Here is a 17,859-nt window from a genome sequence, read left to right on the forward strand (position 1 = left end):
GGTCGCTAATCTTGCGATGGAAGAAAGTGGTGAGGGATTCGCACAGATCCTGTGAGGGCGTGACGGCGTTGGCGTTGGCGCTGGGGTTGGAGAACTCCTTGACGATGCTGAAGAGTTCTCTGCTGTTGTGTCTGTTTTTGTCCAGTCTGTCGGTGAAGAAGTTCCTTTTGGCAGCGCGGATAAGGTGGTGGTGTTCGCGGGTAGCGTTCTTGAGGGCGGTCATGTTGTCAGCGGTGAGGTCCTTGCGCCAGGCTTTCTCAAGGGCGCGACAAGTTTTCTTAGATTCTTTGAGGGTGTCAGAGAACCAGAGAGGTTTTTTGGTGTTGGTCTGTCGATGCGTGCGTTTGAGGGGAGCAAGGATGTCTGCGCAGTTGGAGATCCAGTTTGTGAGGTTGAAGGCTGCATCGTTGGGGTCGGTGGTGAGGGTGGGTTGGTTGGCCCGAGTGCGGAGAAGAGTTGCTCTTCGGGGATCTTGTTCCACTGTCGGCGAGGGATGGGTTGGGTGCGGAGGTGGCGGGTCTCGCGTCGGAATGTGAAGTGGACGCAGCTGTGGTCGGTCCAGTGTAGGGCGGAGGCGTGGCTGAAGAAGACGTGTTTGCTGGCGGAGAAGATGGAGTCAAGCGTGTGTCCGGCGATGTGGGTGGCGGTGTTCACCAGTTGTTTGAGGCCGAGGTTGGCGAGTTTGTCGAGCAGGGTGGTGGTGTTGGGGTTGTTGTTTTGTTCCAGATGGAAGTTGAGGTCACCTAGGAGGATGTAGTCCGGTGAGGCGAGGGCGTGCGGGGAGATGAAGTCGGCGATGGCGTCGCTGAAAGGGGCGCGTGGCCCGGGAGGACGGTAGATGAGGGATCCTCTGAGGGTGGTCCTCGGATCGGTGCGAATCTGAAAATGCAGGTGTTCAGCGGCGAGAGGGGTGTCTTCGGTGGAGGTGGTGACGCTGATGGAGTCTTTGAAGACGATGGCGATACCTCCTCCTACCTGGTTGGTGCAGTCTTTTCTGGAGATCTTGTAGCCTTCGGGGATGGCAGTGGCGATGTCAGGGGCCGAGGAGGCGTTCATCCAGGTCTCCGTGATGAAGGCGACGTCCGGTGCTATGGAGTCCAGGAGGTCCCAGAGTTCAACAGCGTGTTTGTGGACGGAGCGAGCGTTGACTAGGATGCACTTGAGGTGGTTGATGGCGCGTGGGCTTGTGGTCGTGGTTGTTGCGTGGTGGAAGGTGCGTTGGCAGGAGTTGCAGGCGAAGGGTCCATGGGTGCGTTTGGGGTGAGCTTGGAAGCAGGTGTTGGAGCGTCTTGGGTTGAGGGCGTGGAGGGTGGTGGGGTCGTAGCGGGTCAGCGGGGCTTGGGAGAGCTGGGGACCAGGGGTCGTGGCGCTGGGCGCGGGACAGGCTCGGACTGGCGCAGACGGGCTTGCCTCTGGCGCGCCTCTGGCGTGCCTCCGGCGCGCCAGCGGCGCGGTAGCGCAGCGGCCGCCATATGAGGTAGGAGGGGGGGAGGGGGGGAGGGGTCAGGTGGGGGAGAATGGGAGCTGGAGGGCGGGGGCGTGTAGGAGGTCGCGGCGGGAAAGCGCGAGGGAGGGGGGGGACAGGTAGAGTGAGAAGAGCTGGGGGAGGGGGGTTTAAGGGTGGAGGGGGGTGAGTGTTAGGAGGTTTAGGAGATAAGGGAGAAAGATAGGAGTAGGGTTGAGAAGATAGGGGAGGGGGGGTTGTAGAGGTGGGTGAGGGTGAGAGGTAGAGTTAGAGGATAGGAAGATAGGTAATAGAGGGTGTGAGGGAGGGGGGGAGAGATAGAGAAATCGATAGAGAAAATGGATAGATAGGGAAATCGATAGATAGGGAAATAGATAGAGAGATAGGAAGATAGGAGGTGGAGAGTGAGGGAGTTAGATAGTGGGATAGAGAGATAGGTAGATAGGAGGAGTGAGGGAGGGAGGTAGATAGTGAACGGGTTAGATAGGGGTGATAGAGAGGGGGATGCGAGTGGGGGAGGGGGATGAAGCAGGAGCAGGAGGGCAGGCGCAGGGAGAAGAGGACGGAGGAGGCAGAAGAGCCGAAGGCAGAAGATAAGAAGAACAGAAGAACAGAAGACCGGAAGGAGAGAAGAAAGGAAGATCAGAAGACCGGAAGGAGAGAAGAAAGGAAGACCGGAAGAACACAGAAGAACACAGAAGAACACAGAAGAAGATACAGAAAACGAAGAACAGAGGGCAGAAGACCACAGAAGAAGATGAGGAAGAAGAGAAGAAGAGTGAAGACGGGGGAAAGAAGAGTACAGAAGAAGATTACAGACGAGGAGCGAGGAGGAAGAACAGAAGAACAGAGAAGAAGAAAAGAAGAAAAGAAGCAGGAGTAGGAGAGAGGGTGAGTAGCACGGGGCAGAGCGAGGGGCTGGGAGGGGGGGGTACTTACTGTGAGGTGGGTCTCAGGAACTCAGGAACCTGGAGGAGCTGCAGCGGCAGGGGGAGCGACCTACCCTTGGGTCAAGGGTCGCTACCACTGTCGCGCAGCGGCCACCATATGAGGTAGGAGGGGGGGGAGGGGTCAGGTGGAGGCGAATGGGAGCTGGGGGGCGGGGGCGTGCAGGAGGTCGCGGCGGGAAAGCGCGAGGGGGGGACAGGTAGAGTGAGAAGAGCTGGGGGAGGGTGGTTTAAGGGTGGAGGGGGGTGAGTGTTAGGAGGTTTAGGAGATAAGGGAGAAAGATAGGAGTAGGGTTGAGAAGATAGGGGAGGGGGGGTTGTAGAGGTGGGTGAGGGTGAGAGATAGAGTGAGAGGATAGGAAGATAGGTAATAGAGGGAGGAGGGAGGGGGGAGAGATAGAGAAATAGATAGAGAAAATGGATAGATAGGGAAATTGATAGATAGGGAAATAGATAGAGGGATAGGAAGATAGGAGGAGGTGGAGAGTGAGGGAGTTAGATAGTGGGATAGAGAGATAGAGAGATAGGTATATAGGAGGAGTGAGGGAGGTAGATAGTGAACGGGTTAGATAGGGGAGATAGAGAGGGGGATGCGAGTGGGGAAGGGGGATGAGGCAGGAGCAGGAGGGCAGGCGCGGGGAGAAGAACGCGGAGGAGGCAGAAGAGCCGAAGGCAGAAGACAAGAAGAACAGAAGAACAGAAGAACAGAAGAACAGAAGACCGGAAGGAGAGAAGAAAGGAAGATCAGAAGACCGGAAGGAGAGAAGAAAGGAAGACCGGAAGAACACAGAAGAACACAAAAGAACACAGAAGAAGATACAGAAAACAAAGAACAGAGGGCAGAAGACCACAGAAGAAGATGAGGAAGAAGAGAAGAAGAGTGAAGACGGGGGAAAGAAGAGTACAGAAGAAGATTACAGACGAGGAGCGAGGAGGAAGAACAGAAGAACAGAGAAGAAGAAAAGAAGAAAAGAAGCAGGAGAGAGGGTGAGTAGCGCGGGGCAGAGCGAGGGGCTGGGAGGGGGGGGGGTACTTACTGTGAGGTGGGTCTCAGGAACTCAGGAACTCAGGAACCTGGAGGAGCTGCAGTGGCAGGGGGAGCGACCCAGAATAGAGAACTCTGGGTAGTTCCCAAGTTTAGGTGGAGAGCAGCTCTAGTGAGGAGCACTATCCAACACCAGCGACACTCTAGATTTGCTCACCTCAAATGTCTGTTTAACTAGCAAAGTTTTTAAGCATTGGATCAGGACAGTGCTATCCACGCCGAGCTAGATAGTGACAAAGTCTTTTGCCATTTATACAGCAAAGTCTTTGAGCATAGGTTAAACACAGTGTCAACCTTGCCAAGCTGTAAAAAGACAAAAGCCATTTACCACTCCAGGCACAGTATTACAGCTTTAGACTGGTAAAATACCGTCCAAGCCAACCTGGAATGAGTAAAAGCAGCCCTGACACGTGTTTTGCTCTCATTAGAGCTCATCAGAGAGGCTTAGCTTCGTCCAGACACAAGGGAGCACCCAGTATAAGTCAAAACAAATACCTTTCAGGGTTAGAGTAACGCATAAATTATGCAAAAAAAAGAGAATAGAGAACTCTGGGTAGTTCCCAAGTTTAGGTGGAGAGCAGCTCTAGTGAGGAGCACTCTGCAACACCAGCGACACTCTAGATTTGCTCACCTCAAACGTCTGTTTATCTAGCAAAGTTTTTAAGCATTGGATCAGCACAGTGCTATCCACGCCGAGCTAGATAGTGACAAAGTCTTTTGGCATTTATACAGCAAAGTCTTTAAGCATATAATTGGCACAGTGTCAACCTTGCCGAGCTGTAAAATGACAAAAGCCATTTACCACTTCAGGCACAGTATTACAGCTTTGTAATTTTACATTTTACAGCTCGGCAAGGTTGACACTGTGTTAAAAAAATAAAAATGCATCACCATGGAGATCAAATCCAACATCATCCTTGCCAATGTCCAGCTGAGGAACCCTGGACAGCTGAGACAGAAGAACCTTCCCAGGTGGGATTTGGCTTTGGAAGTACCTCCACCCCCAAAATGAGTTCCTTGTGCCTCAGTGTCAAGCTTCCCCACCTTATATATCTTAAACAAACCATAGAAGAAGGTTCTGGCAACCCTACTCCCTTTGAGTAAGTTATGAAATTCAAGTGCTGACTACTCGTTCTGCATCGAAAACACGCAAAGGAAAGGGCCCTGCCCTGATGCGTATTCCAGAGACAGAGGAGCATACTTTCAGTAATGAAAGCATTCCCAAGCTGAGACTGTCTAATCACGTATACTGCCCACATCCCCCATGTTATATTCCTGCACAGTGCAACCTTATGCTGGTTGAAAGAACCACAAACAAGTTCTATGTGGAAAACAAGCTTGGTGTGAAAAAACACTGCACCACCGATGTGACAGCAGGCACCTGAAGCTAAGCTAAACAGAAAATGGAGTCAGTGGTCAAGTTGGAGTTGGTGGTTAAGCACAGGTAGCTTTACACCCCACCCTTTGACCAGTGACTCTCATAACCAACTGGTTCAAAAGTAACCCTTTTTGGTCTAAACATTGCAATTAAGTTAAGTATGCATTTTATATAACAACATGGCATTATTATAATACAAATCACTATGAGTACTCCACTAAAATAGTGCATAATTGCTCAAAATCAGGCAACCACCTAAACAGCCAGTTCCACCGCCCTTTCTCTACATCTTGTTTTACTCCCTTCACCATATTATGTAAAGCTTTAATATGGGACTGGATGGAGGTAGAATGGTCTGACAAGTTAAAACAGCACCTACCCTCAAATTCCCCCTGTTTTGCATGCAGCTTTTCTAGTGCCTCATATATCTAGTAATAACTCAGCCAAATCAAAGGAACAATTATTAATGCTTTAATGCTCTTCACCATCAAACATGCTAACTTGTTAATAACTTGAGTACTATAAACAGCTAATCCTGGAACGCCTACTATAGAAATACTTAAGCTTACATACTCTGACTTAGATAAGAAGAGAATTTCAGAGTCACAGTCTTCCCTTAATTGAACTGCTTCTCTTGTGAGTTGCTTATGTGATACAGAGTGAAATGGAAACATCATAAGTCCTAACCACGTAAAAGCACATGGTCTGCCAGTTATATTGGCAGGAATATAAGTATAGGTGGTGTTTCCACATGAGAACAACAACCCCACCGGTAATTTAACGTGCTTGATATGACTAGTAGCAGTCACAATGTGTTGGCATGACACGCTATTATTCATGTTTTTACACATTTTATAATTTCTCTGCTGACACAGTACTCGTTGTTCCCAAGGGGTCTCTTGAGGAGACCCCGTTGTTGCTTCAAGGTGCATTTGAGTACATTTTACGATTTTATAAGTGTCGAAGTTAAGTTGCACTAGATATCACCAGTAGTAATGTTGTAAGTAATCATGTGTGTTGTGTTATCCCATTTTTTATCCATTACCTCATAGCAAAACCTACAATACTCATAGGAGGTGAAGTGAGTCAGTACATCACTTTCTTCTACTGCTTCATCTTTATTGGTGGCATTAAAGATTTGCAGCAAAACTCTAGCAGGAGTTGATATAGCAGCTAAACACGTGGAGATTACATCAATAGTACTTTTCATATTTGGCATGCAAAAATTTTGCTATAACTTATGCTGGTTCAGGAGGATGATTTGGGGATTCTACCCACACCTTAGCACTAGATTTTTGTCAGTTCAGTCAAAACCTCCCTCTCCATGTACTGTAAAAAGGGCTGGGGCAGTCCCCTTCATCACTATTCCTCCGTACACTGGAATAATGACAATCTGAGCAATTTTGCCTCCAGGTTGTATTATCAAGTCAGTGTCTTTACTGCTCAACGAAATGGCTTTAAGTTCTCCTTGGTAGTTTTCATTGATCACTTCCCTCAAAGACCTGAATAACTTTGAGTGCCAATCCAGATCGAGGAGCAATCGATCGAAATGCTCTATTTCAAGAAGGGTCATATCTTGTGGTTTCAATGTGTACATTTTCAAAGCATGCAAATCAAGACCTGCAGATTCTGGTTTTATTTCCCTATACATGTTGCTACATGTGGTTGTATTTGTAACACTGGGGTTAACATTTGTAGTAAAAGGGTCTCTGCATTTGTTTGCAGTTTTATGGCATTAAACTGAGTAGCATGTTTGCAGGGGACAGTAATCTAATAACCAGAATAAGTGTCCACCACTGTGCAGGCGTATTGATACCTGCAAATATTTGGTATAGGCCCAATGTAATCAATCTGCCATATCTGCTCCGGCTACTTTACCTCTCCCCTACTGACCGCTGACAGTTATGGGGACAGATCTCTGTTGTGTGTGTTGACAAATTGGACATTGAAGAATGACTGTTTTGATTATCAAATCTAGGAGAATGTGCATCCCTCTAATTTCGGCCCACCTGTTAGTGGCCTTCTCTCCCAGTTGTCCACATTTTTGGTGCGCGCACTTATCCATCCCACCAAGTCAGAATTCTGTGTTGCCACTTCTGACTCTGAGATTTTGGCTTTATCACCTGCAAGGGAATTAAACTATCATTCTAGTGAGTCAGTGGGACAGTGGGCATCTACATGATATACAGTATCAGTACTTTGTTCTAACATTTCCCAAATTTATTGCCACAATTCTATGCCCCATACCTCCTTGGAATGTATTTGCCAGTTATGTGCATGCCATGTAGGAAGCCAGGTGGCTAACCTATTGGTTGTAGACCAAGAACGAGTATAAATGTGATATGTCGTAGGCAATTCTTATTTCAGTGCCTAATATACAGCATATAATTCTGCATATTGGCTACTCTTCCCTTCTCTGGTAGTAGAAAGCAACTTCTTGGTGACTGTGTTATATGGCACTGCCTTCCAATGTCTTTTGGTCCCCACATACTTGTCTGAGCTTATCCTCAGGGGACAAGGACTCACATGGGTCTCCCACCTAACGGGTGATTCTTTTATCTCTGGTGCCTCCTACACCCTCTCATAATCCTGCATGTGGGCCTGTGCCACCTGTTCATGCAGGGCCACTGTCCCTGCTGATCCCACCGAGGCCCTGCCCTGTATGTACCACTTCCACTTTATCACACTGGCTTCTTGTGCATGTCCTATCCAGTGAGTTTTAGGTGAACTCATCACCCACTGCATGATTGGAAATCTCAGGTCTCGGAATCGCAGTGTGACCAAGGGTCATTTGCTCAGTATGCACTAGAGCCAGGTAACACATGAGTAACTGTTTTTCAAAAGGAGTATATTGCTCTCCAGCATCTGGTATCTTTTTGGTCCAGAACCCAGGGGCAACCTCTTTCTTCCCTTTTATTGCCACATGCTCCAATTTACATATTGTCCCTGAACGCTTACATGTAACTCAATGTCTCCTTCCTGTACTGGTCATAAGTCCAAAGCCTGTTGAATCACCTCCTTTGCCAATTGAAATGCACACTGCTGCTGTTCTCCCCATTCAAACACATGCTTCTTTCTCGCCACTTTGTACAAAGGGGCCAAAACTGACTCAAGTGAGGGATATGCTGTCTCCAAAAGCCAAACAATCCAATGAATCACTGAGTCTCCTGCTTATTACGGGAAGTGGCAAATTCTAATATCTTTTGTTTTGCCTACACCTGCCTATGTCCCCGATTCCAATGGATTCCTAGAAACTAGAAACTTCAAATTTTGAGAGGGCCCTTGTGTCTTATCTGGATTGATCATATACCCTTTGCTCTGCAAAATTTCCACAACCCTGTCCAACTGAGTCTGCACCTGTTCTCGTGTCTATCCCTGAATCATCGCATCATCGATAAAATGAGACAATTGCACCCCTGGAATGACAGGTACTTCATCCAGGTGTTCTTCCACCGGTCAGTGACAGATAGTGGGACTATGTGCATGCCCCATGGGGAGCCTTAACATCTTGAATTGTCTGCTGTTCCACGAAAATGCGTATTGCTCCTAACTTTCAGGGGCCAATGGAATGGAAAAGAAAGCATTGGCAATAGCAATGGTTGCGCATCAGGTCCTTTTTGTTTTTGTGTCCTTTCAAACAGGGTGATGGTGTTAGCTACTGCAGTAGTTAACAGGGGTGTATGTTTGTTCAATTTGTGGTAAAAGATTGTCATTCTATTGCGTTCATCCACTCGGCGCATGGGCCACAAAGGATTGTTTCACTCAGTGCTGACTGGAGCCACCACACCTGCCTTTATCAACTCCTGTATAGTCTTACTTATTTCTTCATGCCCTCCCCAAATTCGGTATTGTTTCAAACAAACCACCTTGGTTGCTGGGGGCACCTTCCCTGGGGGTATCTGTAGACGACCCACCCGCACTGCTGCCACTGAACTGTATCACTTTGATCCAAATTGATAACAACTATCATCCAAATATAGAGTCATCCCCTTCAGAATGTCAATTCCCAGTGTATACTCTAGGAGGGGCACAATCAAAACAGTGTATTCTCTTTTAGGCGTTCTCCCTATTTTCATTTGAACAGTAGTCTGCACTGTGGGGGGGTTGCTTTTCACCCAACCCTGTGATGGTGTAGAGCTGACCTGTAAACTTTTTTGGATTCCCATATATTAAAGAGGCCTCCGCTCTGGTGTCCACCAAAGCCCGAACCTTTTGAACATTTTGGGGGTTATTCTAACTTTGGAGGAGGTGTTAATCCGTCCCAAAAGTGACGGAAAAGTGACGGATTTACCACCAGCCGTATTACGAGTCCATGATATCCTATGGAACTGGTAATACGGCTGGTGGTATATCCGTCACTTTACCGTCACTTTTGGGACGGATTAACACTCCTCCAAAGTTAGAATAACCCCCTTTATGTTTCCAATGAATTTCTAAATCAACATGGGGTCTGTTATCTTTATGAGACCATCCCTGTACCGGAGCTTGGCCTGCTTCGCAATCTGATTTGAACCTGTCAACTCTTGCACAAGTCAGGTCTGGATATATGCTCTCATATCTGTGAGAAGATTGCTCACCTTCCCTGTTTTCATCAGTTAACCAATCAGTGTTCACATTTTCCTCCTCCTTCCCTTGTGAAGAAATATTTTTCTCCCTCTCTTTTCCTTCCTCCTGCATCTGTGACTTGCCCTGATTTACTCGTTTGTTCTCCTACTTATTCACTTTTCGACTGCCCTCCTTTCTGTCCAGCCCTTGCTTACATACATCTCCCACAGACTCTTGGATCCATATTTACACTTTTTTTGCGCCGCGTTTGCGCCGCTTTTTGATGCATAAGTGGCGCAAATTTACAAAATCCAATTGTATTTTGTACATTTGCGCCGCTTTTGCATCAAAAATCAGCGCAAATGCGGCACTAAAAAAGTATAAATATGGGCCTTAGTATCTATCCCATCTATCTGCTCTCTGCTGACACCATCCTTCTGCAATGCTACAAACATATCTCGCCTAGATAAGCTGTTATTGTCTGTGGGACCTTCAGACCTTGAGGCTCTCTCAGATTTTGTCCAGTCTCCTAGCTCTCCTAACTCACAAACTGCCTCCAGTACGTCTTTCAATGCCTGCCCTGTCTGATTAATTAGGATAGTCATTATCACCTGCCTGTAAGCTGGGGAAGCTAATCAAATGATTTTGTTTTGTACTGAAACTGTAAGTGGAGCGTCTAACAAATTGTGAGCCTCATCCAAGAGAATAGCAGTTTTCATACTTTCTTCTTTTATTCTTTGCAAACCATCTCTCAACATCTAACAGGGTGTATCATTTGTTGGCCAGTCTGACTGAGTACAATATTTCTGACTACACCTCACGACTGAAGATTGCAACAAGTTAATCCCTCCTTCATTCCCAAAACCTCTATACTGCTCTATATTATTTGGTCCGTGCTAAGAGTACAAAACTTCCTTGCATCTCCTACATCCAGTGCCACCCCAGAAGCTCATGTGTCAAACAACCACACCTTCCATGTAAGCAATGCTTCCCCGGGTTTTTGGCGAAACCAATCCGTTATGTCATTTATCTCCTGCTCAGTATAATCTTTTAAGAAGTGCATCTCAACCCCACCTTTTTGAACAGACTCTTCAATGGAATCTGAAAAATCGTTGGAATCCCAAGTATTAGCATACCAAACATTAAGATTCCAGGCCATCCCTGCTTTAGCAATGGCTAAATGAACTTTCTTTTGATTGACTCTACCCCTGCATTTCCGGGACCTATATTGTGCAACGTAGACAGCAGCTTTCACTGTGACGGACTGATAAGTATCAACTTTATCTTTCAGTAATTTATTCTGACAGGACAGCATAGTTATGTTATTTTTGGCTTCAACTAGCTGCCTCTCCAATTGTTGATTTTCTTGTTTTAACTGGGCACATTTTTCTGCCAATAGGATCCAGCCTCACCTTCTTAAAATAGATAAATCACGTCCTGTCTCCACTGGCACTTTCTGCAAGCAAATTAATACTTGTTTTGGTTCCACATTGACAAGACATTCACTCCATTTCTAACATAACCCTGCTCTACATGCCTATTCATTTGCAAGAACATCATAGGGTGATTTTTCCCCACCCTGGTATGTCATTTGGCAGCTAGGAAACTGCCTTTGACTTTTTGCCAAACATTTTCACTTTTAAATCTTTCATTTCGTATCCTGCCTACTATGGCAAATTGTTCTGCTTTGCCTCAATCTAAAAGGAAACCAATGCCAAGGCATGGAGCACTCCAAGTTTAAGTAATAAAGTTATTAAGGCACTCCCCAGATATCAAATAAAAGCACACGGAAATAAGAACATGAGCATTTAACTTGAAAGCAGTGACACACGTATAAAGGCCCAAATAGAGCAGTTAAACAATGACAGGTATAAAAACTACAATACATCAACAATGAATATATGCAGTGAAAAGACTCATGTGGGTTGATGCCTTGAAAATATATATATATATATATATATATATATATATATATATATGCACAGCCAGCTAGATAATTAAGAATAAAAATGCATCACCATGGGAAGCGAATCCAACATCATCCTTGCCATTGTCAAGCCGAGAAACCCTGGACAGCTGAGAAAGGAGAACCTTCCACGATGGGGGTTTTGATTTGGGGGGTGCGTCCACCAAAATGAGTTCTTTCTGCCTCATTGCCAAGCTTCCCCACCTTTTATACCTTAAATAAATCCAAGAGGAAGGTTCTGGCAACTCCCCCTCCCTTCGAGTAAGTTAGGAAATTCAAGCTCTGGCTGTACTCGGTCTGCGTCGAAAACACACAAAGGAACAGGCCCTGCCCGAAGCTCATTCCAGAGACAAAGGAGCAGTACTTTTCTGTAATGAAAACATTGAAAACATTCCCAAGCTGAGACTGTCTTAACAGGTCTACTGTCCACATTCCCAGTGTTATGTTCCTGTACAGTGCAACCCAGTGCTGGTGGAAAAATGTACAAACATGTTCTATGTGGAAAAGAAACTCAGTGTGGGAAAACCCTGCTCCACCGATGTGATGGCAGGCACCTGAAGCTAAGCTGAGCACAAAATATAGTCAGTGGTAAATATAGAGTTGGTGATTGAGTCCAGATAGAATTACAGCCCTGGAGCCATTTTCTGGTGAGGGGACATTAACGTGACACTAGAGGACAGACCGGACGGCCCAGGAGCCTCTTTTCACCCCAGCCCCAATGCTGTGATACTACTCAACACAATCATAAATGACATCTATCTCAATGACATTTAGAGGCTTAAACATTTGCCTAGCGCAGAAAGCACCTGTGTCACCACATTCCATTACATATGGTCATATATAGACCATTGGCTAATATCCCAAGATGTCTAAACCTGGGCCACCAAGATAGCGCATCTACCCCTCACCCTTTCAGACCATGCCCCTATCCTGCTGGAACTCACTTTGCCACATGTGAACCCTCTCGTGTTTACCTGGTGCTTGACCTCTGGTACACTCCATGATTAGGTCTTCTGCACAGAGGTCCATAATGCAATAGTTAACTGCTTCAGTCACAACCAGAGATCAATAACCTCTCCATCGACTCTCTGGGAGGCGTTCGAAGCAGTGATCCAAGGTACATGCTTTGTGAAACAGTCGTGGATTCTTAGGGTGAAATTAAGGCAGCTTGCTAGATTGGAACGTGACCTCTGATCTCTCAAACTGGATTACTTTACTTCTAAAAGTGCAGCCACTTTGGCTGCCATTCGGGACAAATTGACCAATTTCAAAAAGGAAGCCACTCGCGTGACAAACTATCTCGATAGCGACACAAAGGCATGGTCACATGACGAGAGAGACTGCCCAACAAAACACTTGCATGCTCCACAAACTTCAAGTTTCAGCCTATATTGTGGAGTAGCTAGATGACAAGCAGGAGTACCAGTTCACCTTTACAGGGCTCTTAAAAACTATGATCTCCTTCCACTGTTAGCTCTGTAAGGCCACGCCAATACATGATGCAAGTGAGCAAGCTACAGACCTGGACTCCATTCAGCTACTGTGGTTGGATCGAGCCCACCAGTCATATCCAGATTCCCCCATTACAGCAGACGAGTTTGTGCAGGTCATTCGGAGACTCCTAGGTGACAAGAAGCCAGGGCAGACAATCTGACTATCTCATTCTGCAAGGAATTTGTATCCATGCTGGCCCTACACCTGATAGCAATGTATGGGGAATCTCTGGAGCGAGGGATCCTACCACCATCTCTGGTAGAAGCGATCATCATGTCACTTCTAAAACCTGACAAACCCTAAGATCACTGCGACTCTTACCAGTTAATCTCCACAATCAACGTTGATGATAAAATATTCCCTAAAATATTAGCAAACCTCCTCCTTCCCCTGTTGCCCACGATTGTGAGACCGGACCAATCTGGATTTATTGCAGGCCACTCTACCTCACGCAACCCCTGCAAAACATTTGCCCTCCTGCACACTCTGGACCCTCAACTTTCTGTTGCCGCCACTTTACTAGATGCCACTAAAGCTTACGACTCCCTTGAATGGCCATATCTTTTTTTGCTACCTGTGCACCTTGGCCTCAGTCCACGATTCACCCATCAGACTCAGTTTTTCTACACATTACCCACAGCCCGTCTCCGGTTAAATGGTATGACATCTGACCCCTTCCAAATCACCGGTGGGACACAACAGGGATACACACCACCCTGATCTTATTTGTCATGCAGATGGAACCTCTTGTAGCTCAGCTACAGCATCACCATGTCCACTGTTGCCTCGGATTTATGGCTAGAGGTTTGGTGGTAACAATGTAAAGAGATGACATGACCCTATATATACATAAGCCTCAGGGGAACATAGCCCCAGTCATCTGTGAGGTTATATGCTTCAAGGGATACTCCAGTATCCAGGTTAACTGGACCAAGTCCATATTGTTCTCTCTCATTGACTACACATAGCCCTTCCTCTCGAAATACCTGCTGCAGTGGGCATCCGACCCAGTATATTACCTGCCATCTGTCTTAGCTGCGACCCAGACATGCCCTAGAGGCCAACTATGGCCACACCGTGCCATGGCTGGAAGACAGGATTCTGATATGGTCTCCCCTGCTATTATCTGTGGCGGGACGGATAGCTATAGACAAAATGGTCATCCTTCCAAAGTTCTTGTACCTTTTCCTAAATGTACCTATCCAACTCACCCCTCACTTTATACAGCTACTGCACTCCAACCTCGTAGCACTGATCTGGGCTGCCAAGCAACCTCAGATTTCCTGAGCAATAATCACCTTGCTGCTTGACTGGGAGGCATAGGTGTGCCTGACATGACTATATGTGCACTCAGCACTCAAGCAGAATACATACACTTCTGGCTTTACCCAGTGCAATTTCAACCACACAGGGCCATCGAAGAGAACCAAGCAGCTCCCTGCCCCCTGACTACAGTGCTTCATCTGCTCTACAAGCACCATGGACTGAGACTGATACTGTGGAGTGCATGCACTGGGTGTGGGATGGTGTGAGAAGACTTGCTGGGCTCTTGTGCCTTTACGTGCCCTCTGTACCCATTGGGTGCAACGCCCTTCTGCTGTAGCTGCAGGACAAAGATACCAGGTTGAGGGCACACAGATGACACCTCACTACATTCTCTGATCTATACTCAGAAGACCACTTCATACCCCCATTTGAGGCTTCTGGAGTGACATACCCTTCTACACTGGAGATCTTCTTCTACCACCAACTTTGGGCAACTTGTCACTCAATACACAATACCTTCCCCGCTCCTCGTCTCGTGCTTCTGGCTCTGACTCAAGAATCCCTCACAACGCAAAGTAGAGACACACCTTTACTCCATTATGCAGGCTACGGCACTCGTCCAAATGCCTCACCGCCTAGGAGGCAGACCCAGACACACTCATCCCTGGTGCCCAATAGTCCTACTGCTGCAGCCAGACAACAACCCCCTCTCCCAACTACAAACTCATGTATTTCCATTCATACACAGATTATGCCCCCACTATAGAGTCCTGATTGTAAGATGCAACTTACTGCCAAGAGCAACTGTCCCATTTCTGAGAGCTTATGCCACTATACTCCCACCCCAAGGACATTTGGGAACACCTACTAACCTTCCTGCGACAAAGAGACTCACCCCCACTATTAGAGGTGGAAACCAATTCTGGGAACTACCATACCCTTGCCAGATCCTGAATGCAACCGCCACCTGAGCTGTGTCTAATCTCACGCCCCTGCACACTGCAGCTAGGTGTCCTTCTTCACTTGCTCAACTAATTTGTGGTCTGACTAATGGGCACACTCAACATTGGGAATGCTCGGTTGGAATTGCTATATCTGGGTCACATGTGGATGGGTAAATACAGCATCATCCCTGTTTCCACAATCGCGTTGTGCCATGCCCACCTTTCTCCTCCCCCTTTTTTTCTTTCCTAACCCCTGTTTGCTGACATTGTTGTACTGCTGTCTTTAACCAAACGCGAATAAATAAATTTTCAAAAAATAAATACACACCATCCATTGTCAACAAACGTACTTTATGCTTCAGGTGATTTATATTTGTGAGAATATCTCTGGCAAGCTATAATTGCTGTCAGATATGCAGGGTTGCTTTTCATTTAATGCAAAGAGAGTGGAAACAAGGTTAAAGGAGCACTTTGTTTGAGCTGAGCCAGGATTGGAACAGGATGGCAGTGCAGGACCAGGATGGGAAGTAAAATCTCTGCATAGGCTGACTGCACTGCAGGGCGTAACAAAACTTGAGGGGGCCTCGATGCAAAGTACCTCGAGGGGGTCCCTTGCCCCGACCAGTCAGGAACTCTCAGGCTAGGGCCTGCTTCCTGGGCACAGAGCCAGCCACTGCGTGGTGCATGACTGCTGCTGCTACTGAGGGAGTCACCTGCCCCGCATCACGGGTGCTGCGAGGGCTAATGTTACAGCATTGCCACAGACAGGAAACACACACCACACCAACTTGTCTCTAAATTCCTATTTCAAAAGCACCTTTCATCTTCAGTTTACCAAGGTTACTCAACAGGTGACACACTGTCTGAACGGCTGTTGTTGTCGGAGCAATCAAGACTCAAGAAGAAAAGTCGATTACCTAAATAGGCGATAAAAGGCTACTATCTTTGAGAACTGTTTACACTTTGCAATCAGTCAACGTATTTGCTTTGTGTTTCATTCCAGCAGTGCCAGCTTAAGTACCAGTCAATTACAGATACAGACAGAGATATCTTTCTCATTCATATTCTTTCTCAATGCTGTGGTTTTAGCTGCCCAGACGCAATATCCTGCACTGTTTGCCTAGTGATACGTGTATTATTGAGTTCAGTGGGGCCAAAGGGATTTTTTGATGATTAAAGAAATACTCCTTTAATTCTCATTCACATTCTTACATGACTTTGTGAATTAGTATAAGGCATTTAGATGATAATGAAATGAGAATATTCAGGGAATATCTCTAAACTGTAAGTAATAATACAAATTACGGAGCCCTCTTTGGGCTTTTACCAGTAGGAAGTTGGATGCTTCGGGCTGATTCAAAATGGTATTTAAAAGTGCATAAAAAAGTACTCAAGTAGTATTGCTTCTCAATCTCAGAAATGTTTTTGTGAATGTGTCCCAATATGGATATGTAATAGGGCTTTTACTAGCACCTATTTTAATGCTGTTAAGGCACCTTTCCTGCAGGAATGAAAGAAAACAGCTTAGCTCGTGGGCATTTAACATCTTGATGATTATTCGTTTCTTTTCACTGATCAATTTCTACTTTTGCTATAAAACAAGATGATCATATTCGGAATAGTGTAGCAAGCAAACCATAACTGAAGATGAATATGTTACTTCTTCTTGCACTTTTTAATATGTACTTCTACTAAGAAGTGAATCAATAATTGACAAAGCCACTAGTCTGTGTGCATGTGGAGTGAAAAGGATTTTGGAGTTTTGCTGTAGTAGGTCTAAGTGGTGGAGGCAATGCAACACCTTGAGGGGGGTGGAACATGAACTCTGAGAAGGAGACAGAAAGTATTTGCTGTCAAGCTCCTAGGGTCGTGATTTGAAGAAGAGATGAGGAGAGGCATAGCTGCCACATGTTCCCAGGTCATTATGGTAGTTTTCAGCCAGGCCTAGTTGGCCAGCTAATAGTAGTCAGCCTATTGGAACTCGGAGGTCCATACTTCTAATGGGAAATTCGAAACTAAAGACCCCTGCACGAAGGTTTCCTTTATGACAGTGGCATAGGTCTAGTTGACAGATACATTGGATGTTAGAGAGGAAGCACAAGATCTCATAGATTCAGGTATCGAGCATTAGCATTTTTTTAACTATGTGGCTTTACCACAGTTGCGGAATGTCTTCTTTTGCACCGTTTTTGTTAGAAATTCCCACTATTCCTGTCTCCCATGATTCCACCTATCCTAATGTCTTTGTGGGTATTATAGTTTTTCACTTCCTGAGTGTGTTACATTAATTTCTAGTTCTATTTCAAGCCTCGCTAGCAGCTTGCTCCAAAATAATTTGTGATAAAAACCAACGTTTCTGTTAACAATATATTATTAATCAGTGGATATCTAGGCACAGGTTTGTGTTTGATGGTTGTAACACAATCCTATAGACAAAGTCTATGTATCAAGCACGTTTATAAGGTGTGGACATTTATTTCCAGAATTTTGCTGAACTTTTGAGGCTATAAAGACTGTAGAATAATATGGAACGCAGGGTTGTCCCACTTAGATGTGGTTTATCTTACTGCTATTTTAAGCATGTCTGTAAGGTTGCATGCCATTGTGACCATCTCAGAAATGTGTAGTACATTTTAACCCCTTCGCTGCCAGGCCTTTTCCCCCTCCTGTGCCAGGCCTTTTTTTGCCTATTTGGGGCAGTTCGCGCTTAGGCCCTCATAACTTTTTGTCCACATAAGCTAACCAAGCCAAATTTGCGTCCCTTTTTTCCAACATCCTAGGGATTCTAAAGGTACCCAGACTTTGTGGG

This window comes from Pleurodeles waltl, chromosome 1_1, assembly GCF_031143425.1.
Source record: "Pleurodeles waltl isolate 20211129_DDA chromosome 1_1, aPleWal1.hap1.20221129, whole genome shotgun sequence".
Taxonomy (NCBI): Eukaryota; Metazoa; Chordata; class Amphibia; order Caudata; family Salamandridae; genus Pleurodeles; species Pleurodeles waltl.